The following is a 13814-nucleotide window of genomic DNA, read 5'->3' on the forward strand; positions in this document are numbered from 1 at the left end:
TTATTTAAGACTTCCTGAGCGGCCGAGCTTCCGAACCAAGTGGCAGGTCAATCGAGCTCCCTACTCAACCTGATCTGAAGAAGTACAAGACTCAACCTGACTACCTCTACGCGGCTAATATGTTGGTCGGGTTGAAGTTCGACATTCACATATTATTGCCGGAGGGTGTGCTGTATGCGTTTGGACTGAGTCAAATCCGAGCGAGACTCCCGAGCAGCATAGGTATGAAATTTCTTAGTTTTTTTCCTTTGAGTCTAACTGATTATATTCTTCTTTTGCAGCCGACATCATGATGCGCGCTCGGGCGGGCGGCATAATGAAGGCGAAGCAAGCCGAGATTGAAGCAGCTGCTGCCAAGGAGATGGAGCGGCTTGGCTTGACTCCTGTTAGTGCGCAGGAAGGCACAATTGAGGAAACTCCAACTGTGGGTGAGGGGACAGCCGAGCGGACTCCCAGCGTAGGAGGGGCGGCTGACCCAGGATCTGTCCGAGAAGCGCCACCCGTTATCCCTGCTGAGGGTTCGGTCTCCTCAGGTGACGAAGTGCCGCTCACCCGCAAGAGGCGCCGAACGGATGCACCTTCCCGATCCGCCACTTCAGTCGTCCAAGCCTCTACGGGGGGAGGCGTCCCGCCTCTAGCTCTCGCAACAGTGGAGGCTACGTCCTCCGATCGGACACTGCCCGTGGCTGAGCTGCAGGACGTAGCATCCACTGTTACGAGGCGGACTGGAGGAAGGGCAACAGCTGGAGGAAGGGAAACAACCGATCACCTCCCTTCCTCCAGCTAGGCGGAGGATAACCCGATCCGCCATTCTTCCAGTCTGCCCTGCTCAAGCCTCCGGTCCATCTGCCTCCGCTCAATCGACACCGGGCGGGAAACGATCCATCACTGCCACTCTTCGCCTGCCGACTGAGGACCTTCTCGCGCTAGGCGACCAACCCAGCTCTCCTCAGTATCAAGTCTACATCCAGGGTCGGCTCGCCCACATCTGGGAGGAGGCGAGGGTGCGCACGACCATGAAATCCCCAGGCGCGTTGGCTGACAACCACCTGGAGATGTCCACCGAGGTTAGTATTTGCAAATATCAGTTCATAAGTTACTTTTGCTCAGCATTAATTTTTGCTCACAGTACTGGGTGGAGAACATCGCCATGTGCCAGCGGCTGTCCCAAGTGGAGGATGAGCTGAAGAGGCTCAAATTTCCGGAGAAGCGTCCTCCTCCCAGGGACCATCGGTCGCTCATCTGAAGATCGAGCTGGAGAGGGCTCAACAACTCCTCACAGAGGAGTAGTAGAAGTCGGTCGAGTAGGCCAGTAGGCTAGGCCAGATCGAGGCACAACTGAAAACCTATGACCGGAAACTCAATCTGGCTTCCACAAGGAAACGACGGGCCATTGCCGATCTGGAGGAGAAGAACAAGGAGGCCCGACAGCTGGCCGTGGATCTGAAGAAGGCCGAGGACTCCCTATCTGTCGAACGGGAAAGCTGCTCGGCCAAGGAGGCGGAGCTTCAGGCTCAAGTGAAGCGTCTCGAAGAGGAGCTGGGGGCCTCCCGAGCGGCATTGACATCCTATCAGGAGGCTGAATCGAGCCGCTTCACGGTCATGAGGTAGCAATACCTCCGGTCGGACCGATTCCTGGGGAAGGCGACCAACCGAATTGTCCATTCATTCGAACTGGCCATCGATGCTCTGCTCATCCAGCTGAAGGCAAACGGTCATATTCCTGAAGCTTTCTCCGACAAAGATGTCGACCGCGTCCAGCTTCTCGAGTCCATTCCCGACGAGACCTTCGAATATATTGAGTGAGTCAGGAGTCGGTAAAGAGTGTTTTTTGTAAGCTTTAAATGTACCCCTGCCGTTCGACAGTAGCTTATTATCAATGAAATCCTTGTGTTCTTTCTTTATGCGCTATCCGTCTGCTAAGTATTTGTCTATATAGTTCCGATCGGCTATTTCGCCTGTACGTTCGTTATTGAAATATTCGCTAGGCTCGTACCTCCAGGGTTTATAGTCGCCGCTCGACTCTGGGTTTTAGCATCTCCGCTAGACGATTTCCTAAGGCCGGAGTTTAGGGTTGCCGCTTGATGGTCTTCAAGACGGGGTCTTTATAGTCGCCACTCGACAGTCTTCAAGACGGAGTTTTTATAGTCGCCGCTTTGACTCTGGGGTTTAACGTCGCCGCTCGACGGTCTTCAAGGCGGGGTTTTTATAGTCACCACTCCGACTCTGGGGTTTAACGTCGCCGCTCGACAGTCTTCAAAGCGGGGTCTTTATAGTCGCCACTCCGACTCTGGGGTTTAACATCGTCGCTCAACGATCTTCAAGGCGGGGTCTTTATAGTCACCGCTCCGAATCTGGGGTTTAACATCGTCGCTCAACGATCTTCAAGGCGGGGTCTTTATAGTCACCGCTCCGAATATGGGGTTTAACATCGCCGCTCGACAGTCTTTAAGGAGGGGTTTTTATAGTCGCCGCTTCGACTCTGGGGTTTAACGTCACCGCTCAACGGTCTTCAAGATGGTATTTTTATAGTCGCCGCTCCGACTCTGGGGTTTAACGTCGCCGCTCGACGGTCTTCAAGGCGGGGTTATTATAGTTGCCGCTCCGACTCTGGGATTTAACGTCGCTGCTCGACGATCTTCAAGGCGGGGTTTTTATAGTCGCCTCTTTGACTCTGGGGTTTAACGTCGCTGCTCGACGGTCTTCAAGGCGGAGTTTTTATAGTCGCCGCTTCTACTCTGGGGTTTAATGTCGCCGCTCGACGGTCTTTAATGTGGGCTTTTTATAGTCGCCGCTTCGACTCTTGGGTTTAACGTCGCCGCTCGACGGTCTTCAAGGCGGGGTTTTTATAATCGCCGCTTCGACTCTGGGGTTTAACGTCGCCGCTCGACGGTCTTTAAGGCAGGCTTTTTATAGTCGTCGCTCCGACTCTGGGGTTTAACGTCACCGCTCGACGGTCTTCAAGGCGGGGTTTTTATAGTCGCCGCTCCGACTCTGGTGTTTAACGTCACCGCTCGGCGGTCTTCAAGGTGGGGTTTTTATAGTTATCGCTCTGACTCTGGTGTTTAATGTCGTCACTCGACGGTCTTTATGGTGGGCTTTTTATAGTCGCCGCTCCGACTCTGGAGTTTAACATCGCCGCTCGACAGTTTTTAAGGTGGGCTAACCGCTCGCCAATAACTTTGTAAACCCTAGCTATTGATTTTAGTCCTGCAGCCGTGGGACGCTGAAAGAATGGATATTACATGATATTAATTATATCAGCGCACCTTTCATTCAGCTCGATACGGCTGAAGGTGGTTTGCACTCCACGGACGCTCTAGCCTCCTCCCGTCCTCGTCCTCTAGGTAATAAGCACCTGACCGAAGCTTTTCCACGACCTTGAAGGGTCCGACCCAAGGAGCCTCCAGCTTGGTGACGTCGTCGACTAGCTTCACTTTCTTCCATACGAAGTCACCGACCTAAAAAGATCTAGGTATTACCCGCCTGTTGTAGTTCTGGCGCATCCTCTGTCGGTAGGCCGTCAACCAGACGGTTGCTTTGGCACGCGCCTCGTCCACGAAGTCCAACTCCATGAGTCTCCACTCGGTGTTGTCCTCACTATACTGCCACACACGATCGTATTCAACTCCGACTTCAACTGGGATGACTGCTTCGACTCCATAAACTAAGTTGAACGGGGTTACTCCCGCCCCTTTCTTTGGAGTTGTGTGGATCGCCCATAGCATGCCATGAAGCTCGTCTGCCCAGCTACCCCCAACGTGGTCGAGCCGAACTCGAAGAATTCGCAGAATCTCCCGATTGGCGACTTCAGCTTGTCCGTTGCTCTGGGGATATGCTACGGAGGTGATGGCCTGCTGAATCCCGTACCCCTCGCACCATTCTTTGAGATGTTGTCCTGCGAACTGTCTCCCGTTGTCGGAGACGAGCCGACGCTGGATTCTGAACCAACATATGATGTGTTGTCAGATGAATTTATTAACCATCTGCTCGGTTATTCTCGCGAGCGGCTCGACCTCGACCCATTTGGAGAAGTAGCCTATTGCGACGAGCAAGAACTTTCATTGGTCAGTCGCCATGGGGAAGGACCCCACTATATCCATACCCTACTGGTCGAATGGGCAGGATACTGTGTCCGCCTTCATCTCCTCCGTGGGTCGGTGCGAGAGGCTGTGGTACTTATGGCAGGACAAGCAGGTGGATATTGTCTGAGCGACATCTGCTTGGAGGGTTGGCAAAAAATATCCGGCCAGCGGTATCTTTCTAGCCAATGACCGACCGCCTAGGTGTCCTCCGCAAGTTCCTTGATGCACTTCCTGTAAAATGTAGTCGATGTCCTCTGGCCTGACGCATTTGAGCAGGGTTCGGGAGAAAGCTTTCTTATACAGTTGATCCCCAATCAGCATGAATCTTCCTGCCCTCCTTCTCAATAGGTGGGCTTTCTCCCGATCGGACGGTGTGGTTCCCTATCGCAGGAACTCTATCAGTGTTGTCCTCCAATCGTTTGGGAAGGTGAGTCATTCCATTCGGTCAATGTGCGCCACCAGAGATACTTGCTCGATCGGTTACGATATAATAATTGACGATATGGAGGTGGCTAGCTTAGTCAGCTCGTTCGCGACTTGGTTTTCCGCTCGGGGTATTTTCTGAATAACCACCTCCCGGAAGTTAGCCTTTAGCTTTTCAAAGGCCTCAGCGTAGAGCTTGAGTTGAGTGTTGCTTATCTTGAATGCTCTAGTGCGTTGTTGAGTGGCTAACTGGGAATCCAAGTGAATCAAGACTTTGAACGCCCCGACGTGCCGAGCGGCCTGCAGGTCTGCTATAAGTGCATCGTATTCAGCCTCGTTGTTGGTTGCCCGATATTCTAGCCGGACGGACAGATGCATCCGTTCTTCCTGGGGGGAGATCAGTAACACACCGACTCCACTTCCTTGTCGAGTGGACGATCCGTCCACATATATCCTCCAAATGGCTTCTGGCTCGAGATTCTACACTTCAGTGACAAAGTCAGCCAAGGATTGTGCCTTGATAGTCGTTCGAGGCTGATACTGTATGTCGAATTCACTAAGCTCCGTTGTCCACTTGATCAGCCGCTCGGACGCTTATGGATTGAGGAGGACTCTTCCCAGAGGGCTATTGGTCATCACTACGATTATATGCGCGAGGAAATATGGGCGGAGCCTCCAAACGGCAAGCACCAATGCAAAGGCAAGCTTCTCGAGACCAGTGTAGCAGGATTCAACATCTTTTAAAATACGGCTCAGGAAATACACTGGTTGTTCTCCGCCGTTCTGCCACACCAACGCCGAGTCGACAGCGTGCTCGGTTGAGGACAAATAAATGCAAAGTGGCTCGTCGGCGGTTGGCTTAGCCAACACAGGCAAGGAATTCATATATGCTTGTAGTTCCTCAAACGCCCGGTCGCACTCTTCATCCTATTGGAACTTGGTAGCTCGGCGCAGTACCTTGAAGAAAGGAAGGCTCCGGTCGGCGGACTTGGAGATGAACCGGGATAAGGCAGTTATCCGACGGTGAGGCGCTGAGCTTCCTTCAAATTTCTTGGCAACGACGTATCTTGCAGTGCCCTTACCTTACTAGGGTTTGCCTCGATGCCCCCTCGGTGATGATATAGCCGAGGAATTTTCCACCCTTTGCGCCGAACAAACACTTGCCTTGGTTCAGCTTGATTCCGTATGCGCGGAGCATCTGGCAAGCTTCCTCTATATCTGTACAGAGATCGGCAGCTCAGAGGGACTTGATGAGTATATCGTCGACATGACATTAATTATATCAGCGCACCTTTCATCCAGCTCGATACGGCTGAAGGTGGTTTGCACTCCATGGACGCTCTAGCCTCCTCCCGTCCTCGTCCTCTAGGTAATAAGCACCTGACCGAAGCTTTTCCACGACCTTGAAGGGTCCGACCCAAGGAGCCTCCAGCTTGGTGACTGTTGAAGTGTATAATGAAAGCCTAAGCTTTGTAAACATTCATTATGAATAAAGAATCACATTTGGTCAAATTGTCTACATTTAGTTATAGTTGTTCAATTAATTTATATTGTAGATAACATAGTATGTGGTGTCACATGCAGAAGATAATGTTATCAGTACCTTATAAATTATAAACAGTAGCTCACGACCAAAATGGAAAGGAACAAACCATTAGTAGGTCGTAGTGTAATTAGGTATTAGTTTATCTTGACTATATAATTACACTAGTACACTTAGAGTGTATTGAGTAGGACCATTTGAGGTCGTTTCTTTTATACTGACTTTATAAAGGAACAAAGACCTCAGTTATTATGGAAGTGTGTGCTCTTAATCCTAATATAATAACAAGCACATATATTTGATATTTATTTCTTTAATTTATCAATGGGTGAGATTTAGTTCGATGAATCAATAAACCCGATAAGTTGGGAAATGATATCACTTATAGTGTGTGTTGTTGATTATAGAAGGAAACTGTGTCCTAGAGATACTAGGTTGATAATGTCCTCAAGAGGAGCTCATAAGGATTGTCATGTTAAACCCTGCAGGTGGACTTAGTTCGACATGATGATAAGGTTGAGTGGTACTACTCTTGGATTAAGATATTAATTAAATGAGTTGTCAGTAACTCACTTAATTAGTGGGCATTCGACATCTTAAACACAGGGAGACTAACACACTAATAATAAGAAGGAGCCCAAAAATGTAATTTGGGATTGGTGCGGTAGTTCAATAATAGTTCTCTAGTGGAATGAATTATTATTGATAAAATTAAGTTGTGTGTTCGGGGCGAATACGGGATGCTTAATTTTATCGGGAGACCAAAACCAATTCCTCCTCTCGGTCCCTATCGTAGCCTCTTATTTATAGAGTACTATACCCACCTTCTATACCCATCTAAAGGGGGTCGGCCAAGCTAGCTTGGAATCAAGCTAGGGCTAGCCTAAGCATGGGTTTAGGGTGGCCGGCCCTAGCTTGAACCAAAGCTAGTAGAGCCGGCCATAATTAAATTAAAAAAGATTTTTAATTTTAATTTTTTATTATGTGGAAGATATAATTTATTAAAGAGAATTAAAATTAAAATATCTCTCTTGAAAAGGATCTACAAAAGATTAAAGAAAGATATTAGATCTCTTTCCTTATTTGTAGATTGGTGAGATATTTTATTTTCTCTTTAAAAATTATTCACATGTTGTAAAATTAAAATTATAGAAATTTCTTTTTATCAACCATGAAGAGATTTTTTGAAGAGAAATTTTATTTTTTAAAATTTCCGGAAACAAATTAGGAAGTTTTAATTTGTTGATTAAAACTTGTCTAAATTTATTTCTCTTAATGTGGCCGGCCAATATTGATCTAATTGGGAAATTTTATTTTATTTTTTCTCAATTAAATCATGTCAAAGAAATTAAGGAAATTTTATTGTAATTAAATTTCCTAATTTGTCAAGGCCAAGGAATATAAAAGAAGGGGTGCGGGTGCCTTCATGAGATGAACCTCTATTATTTCTCTCCCTCTTTTCCTTGGTGTTGTGGTCGGCCATCATCTCTTCTCCTCTTCCTCTTTGTGGTGGCCGAAACTCTCTATTGCTTGGAGCTCTTGTGGAGGCCGGATACTACTTGGAGAAGAAGAAGAAGAAGAAGAGAAAGCTTGCATCTCTTGGAGCTTGGTTGGTGTTTTTCTTCTTCCTTGGTGAAGCTTTATTGTTTTGGCCGAACATAGCTAGGAGGAGAAGAAGGTGCTTGGTGGTTTCTCATCTCGGAAGATCGTTGCCCACACAACGTCCGAGGTTAGAAGAGGAATACGGTAGAAGATCAAGAGGTTTTTCTACAAGGTATAACTAGTAATTTTTCTTTCCGCATCATACTAGTTATTTTTGGAAATAATACTGATCCTATCCGAATGTTGAATCAACGGACGCTGGGCACGTGGCGCTCCCGGCTGCTGACGTGGATCTTCGACTGGTTACGCGAACCTCTAGCGAACCTGCACAGAAGTCGGGCCGGGAAGGGGTTCCCGGCGGCGACCCTCCGACGCTCAAGTCAAGCAAGCAAACAGTGAAGAAAGTGGCTCCAGAGGTCTCGAACGCGTACCTCCAGCGAAGTATGCGGCTCTTTATATAGAGCGGCGAAAGAGCTCCTGCACGTCCACCGAGGTGCATACGTGTCTGCAACCCATACCTCGGTATGTGTATGTCAGAAAGCTTACCTGACGCCATACTGCTACAGTCCGAGTATGTCCTTGATGGGACAACAGAACACCTCGTTGTCAGACTTGGAGTATGGCCTAGCCATAGGACTTGATGGCTGTCAGAAGGTGTTCTTGTCTATCCCTACCCACCACCGGTCGGGACGTCCGTCCGTCCGGCTGGACGGCGGGTTCATGCGCCGGCCGGACGGACCTCATCTCACGCCCTGGCCGGACGGAACTCCCCTCCCGTCCGGACTGCCATTTACTTCGATATGCTGGGGAGACTTCCGGGCGGGTGCTACGTAAGGACTGTTAGCAGTATGTCACCTTCTCTTAGGCCTTCCGCTCGGCTCTTAGCTATTGTTTCAACTGAGCGTCGGAACCCCGACCCCTGTCAGGGCACCTTTTACTGTTGGATGCTCATCGGTCGGCCGATCGGTCTATCCTTTTCTCCCAAGTCCGGTCGGCTCACTCTTCTCCGGTGGACCCCCCAGCCCTTTGATCTCCACGTGGCGTTGACCCCTCACAATGGGGTCCTCTGCCTTGACCACCGGATCAAATACCAAATACAAGAGGCTTACGTTCTAGTATTTCGAATATGTTTTTCGAAGTTGTGTTTTTTTATTTTCCTTGTGATTTGATTGTTCTTTTCGGTTAACCTAAAGTTATTTTAGGAAATTAAATATTAGATTTCTATAAAAGGTTTTGTCTAGTCGGTGGTGGTTGCTCCCATATCCAAGAAGGTCATGTGCCTCGCCACGTCAGTACTGGGAACCGATTATGGAAATTAATATTTAATGGAATTAATAACTTAAGGTGATTTGGGTCGAACGTGTTAAGTTCCGCAGGAGATCCAAGTCAAAACCTAAAAGAACAAATAGATTAAGTTTTGGATCAAACGTGTTAAGTTCCGCAGGCGATCCAAAATTTAATTTAAAAGAACACATGGTAGCTAGGAAAAGGTTCAGACCTTTGTACAAAATTTTTGTACAGTAGAACCTCTAGGCTTTCCGAGTAGCAACCAACAGGGGTGTCCACGATGATGAAGGTGGTGGTCTAGGTCCTCCGGAGTGGCTCCTCTCCGAGTGATATGGCTAACTTTATTTGACCGATCGACTGGATCTCATTGCCGGTGAACCCATACAAATGGGTCATCATAGTTAACAACTCGGCTTGGTCGATCCGGTGCTGGTCAAAGGCCTTCCTGAAGATGATGTTGACTGAGCTCCCTGTGTCAATAAATATGTGATGAATAATGTAGTTGGCAATTACCGCACGGATGATGAGGGCGTCATCGTGCGACACTTCAATCCTATCAAGATCCTTGGAGCCAAAGCTGATTTCAGGCCCGCTCGCTCTCTCTTGGCTGCATCCTACAGCATGGATCTCCAATCGCCGAGCATATGACTTTCGGGCTCGGTTGGAGTCTCCGCTGGTTGGTCCACCAGTTATGATGTTGATCTCACCCCGAGCGGCGTTGCTTCGATTCTCCTCCTCCCGAGCTAAGTGCTTGACTTGCTCGTGTGAGGCTTGGGTGCGGTCGTCACTTCTTGCTTGATGATGATGCTGCCACTTGAATGACCACCTGGTTTCCTCTCGCCGTCCGGCACTCGGCCACCTATATCGCAGTTCGGGGAAGGCGATCGGCAGCGATATCTCCTGGGAGTTGGCTGAGCAACTGCAGGGACTCCGCGACAGTCGCAGGTGTTGTGGGTTGCCTATTGGTGGAAAGTACAGAACATAGGAGTCCATACCTTTCCCTTGGGCCTTGGCCATTCAATAACCACGTGTTGGACGGCGTGTGGCCTTGCTTCCTGATGCGGTCGTGCCACATCGGCTCGGGGCCCTCTCGGAGGCTGGTGGCTGGTCGGCGGCCTTCGTTCGACGTGCACGGATGGTTCTGATGACGCTTCTTTCCTTCAGGCCGCCTGAGCTTCCTCCACGTTGATATACTCGCTAGCCTTCTTCATCATATGGTTGTAATCGCGGGGCGACTTCCTGATGAGCGAGTGGAAGAAGTCCCCATCAACGAGCCCTTGGGTGAAGGCATGCATCATGGTTTCAGACGAGACCGTGGGGATGCCCATGGCCGCCTGGTTAAAGTGTTGAATATAGGCCCGTAGAGCCTCTCTTGGCCCTTGCTTCATAGAGAACAGACTGGCGTTAGTCTTCTAATAGCACCTACAGCTCGCGAAGTGGTGGAGAAAGGTCGTTCGGAAGTCCTTGAAGCTCTGAATCGATCCATTCAGCAATCTTCAAAACCAACATTGTGTCGAGCATGATAACATAGTGAAGAAGACTCGACACTTAACTCCATCTGTGTATTGATAAAGGGTTGCGGTGTTATCAAACTTACCGAGGTGGTTGTCCGGATCAGTCGACCCATTGTATTCGTCGATCGCCAAGGGTGTGTAGTGCCTTGGCAGAGGATCCTGCAGAATTGCCTCGAAGAATTGGCGATTGATCTGCTTGGAGGATGAGTTAGCTAGGGGTGCTTTGCCCTTTCTCGCGTCCCGAGCGGGAGCTTCGTCTGATGAATACCGGTCTCGATTCGCTTGCACGATTTCAGATGGCGTCTGGAACAAGGCCCGATGGAATGGAATCGGAGCGGGGGTGCCTCTACTTACGTGCCGATCGAACCCTTGTTTTAGCCCATACGGAGAGCTGTTCCGGCCGATCTTCGTGTGTCGATCGGCCTCCTGATGCTAAAGTTTCTTATTGCGCCAGCCGATCGACTAGCGCCTTCTGTTGCTGCTCTATTATCTTGGCCGCTCGCGCCTTTATGAGCGCGTCGAGCTCCTCTTGAGGGAGCGTTACAGTGTGCTGACGTCCAGCTTCTTCCATCTCCTTAGCTTGGATTCAGGTGCGTTCCCACAGACGGCGCCAAATTTGATCCTGTTCGAGGGCTAAGTCGATGGATGCTGGGAAGATGACGCTCCTGTTGACCGGATGAAGACTCTGAAGGGGTAGATCTCCTGCCGCAGTGGACCTGCAAACACAATGCCAAGCCGGGAAGAGGTTTCCTGGCGATGGCCCTCCGATGCTTAAGTAAGATCTCCAGCGGAAAGAAGTAGAGTAGAGAAGCGAAAACTATAGCTACAGTAAAGTAGTAAGCATACCTCCGTCGAAATCTAGGGGTCCTTATATAGGGCTCCCCAGAGGCGCGTGCACGCTCCCTGAGGTGTGCATGCTCCTCAAAGCATACCTAGAGTGGACATATCAAAAAAACGTGCCAGACGTCATACCTTAATAGCAGGAGCATATCCCTGACGTGACAGTGGAAACTTCCACCGTACGATCCTCTGTCTAACCATGCTGCTGACCATGCTACCTGTCGGCGGCACTGGTCCCTAAGAAGATATCGTTAGCTGCTTCCTTTGTCCTCTACCAGGCCGAGCGGAGGAACCGCTCGACCAGTGCCTCTTGGGCGACACCCTGGTCAGGCCGAGCGGGAGGTCCGCTCGACCAATCATCCTATTGTCCCGACTCCATTTTGTCGAGCGAATAAACCATATCTGCCAGGCCAAGGCTATGCCCCCCGTTCGACCGAGCAGGGTCTTCTGAGCGTCGGAAGCTCGGCATTAGGCCGAGCTGTAATGCAGACTCGGACACACATGTCCACTCGGCCGAATACCTACGGCGTTGACCGTCGACTTTGACCTCCCACGTGGCTCAGGGCTCTCTATAGGACGGGGGCCCCATCTCACTGCCGGATCAATATTAAATTATTTTTTTATAAGAGGAAGTTCGTTATAGTAGATTGCTGCTGGGATCCTTGAGTGTTACCCTAGCATTGCACTATTGCATGGGTCTGACGCACCATTACCCAATTTATGGATGACCTTTTAGCTAAGATTAAATGTAGTATTTGTTCTTATCAGTTTAATATCTAATATTAAGAATTAAATTAATATCTGTTACCCGCACACGTTCATGCAACTAGGGGCACAACCACGTATAGCTTTGGTGGGACAATTGTCCCACCTCAATTTTTTGTAAGTACCCCTAGAGGTGTATAAAATTATAAAAGTATTAGAGTCTTGCCTCACTAAAAAAATAAAACTAGGGGCAATCCTCAAAAATTAAAATTATTTTTTATAGGTCAATTCTTCTTCCCTCAGATCTCTCCCTATATTATCCCACCCGGTATCTCTCCTATATTGCCCCACTTGGTATAAGGGGTCTAGCTTATGCAACATGTATGCACGATCGCTAATATATGAAGGATCGAGATACGCTAGAGATGGGGAGGGTGAATACTACTCCTGACTTTTTCACGCTTTTTGAAAACACTGAGTATCGTAGCGGAAGATAGAAATAGTGTGGAAGCAAAACAATCGCTAACACTTTTCTTTTACTTGGTTTGGAGCTTGCGACGACTCCTATTCCAAGGTCCACACTGTTGAGTGCTTATTTTGAGCAATTTCACTATTAATCCTGAAATTACAAGTACAACAATTAAAGTATAATAATTGAAAGAATATCGATGATTAAGAAATTTGAAAGTAGAGCTTTTGGTTGTCAGAGCAGTGTTACAGCTTCGCCAGATCGTCTTTTGAGTAGCGCGCAAGAGAAAGATTGCGAAAATGAGTTCTGTTTTGCCTCCTGCTTGAGACCTCCTTTTATAGCATGCTGAAGGCGCCTCCAGCAGGGATTCTTATCCCCTGTCGATCGTTGTTGATAACTTTTGATGCCTGCAAAAGTTATCCCTTAGAAGGCGCCTTCAAGCGCATGGAAGGCGCCTTCCATATCTGGTCCATGGTGTCGTTAGGTGCCTTTAAGGCACCTTCTGCCCTGCTTCTTGCGCAGCTGCAGCCAAGACACCTGAGATGCTTCCAACAGCCTCGAAGGCTCCTTGAACACTATTTATCCGAGCTTTTTCTTGTGTAACTCCCTTCTTACAAGGGATATTAGTCTACAAACAAAGTATATCATACAAAATAAAGTTAGCATAATAAAATATGAATAATATAAGTATTTGACAGTCATCGGACTGCCCATTTTTGACTTTTGGATTTCCTTCGGAAACCGTAGGTCGAACCGACGCCTACTATTCCCTCAACGGGGAACGCGCCCTCACCTACTCCTCTCATGAGAAATTACCTGTTGTCAGACCGATCCTCTAGACCGACTGGACTTTTGCTTAGCACCCGAGACTTCAAGTCTTCATGATGGACATCCGCTCCATGACCCGACCAGTCTTTCACCTGGTCTGCGACCACCAGGATTGTCATCTAGAGTCTCTGACTCTAAAATTTCTCCTAAAGCGCTTGACTCGCCAAAACTTTCCACCTAGGGTTACTACCCCCTAGGACCTAGGATTATCTCCCCCTAGGGTTTTCCATAACCTAGGGTTATCACCCTCTACGACATAGGGTTACCTCCCTCTAGGATTTTTCGTCTGCCTATAATTCACTAGGACTTTCCTACAAGCTCAATCACACTTGTTAGACAACAATATATCTTAACTTTTGAATCCTTTACCATTATCAAAACACAGGTTTGATCGTCTGGTGCTTCCTGCACCAACAATCTTCCCCTTTTTGATTATGGTAACCAAGTTCAAAAGTTAATAAATATACAGCAGTTTAAAGAAAAACTATTTTAAGAAAAACATAATATTTTCTCACTAA

The sequence above is a fragment of the Zingiber officinale genome, chromosome 4B, assembly GCF_018446385.1.
Source record: "Zingiber officinale cultivar Zhangliang chromosome 4B, Zo_v1.1, whole genome shotgun sequence".
Lineage (NCBI taxonomy): Eukaryota > Viridiplantae > Streptophyta > Magnoliopsida > Zingiberales > Zingiberaceae > Zingiber > Zingiber officinale.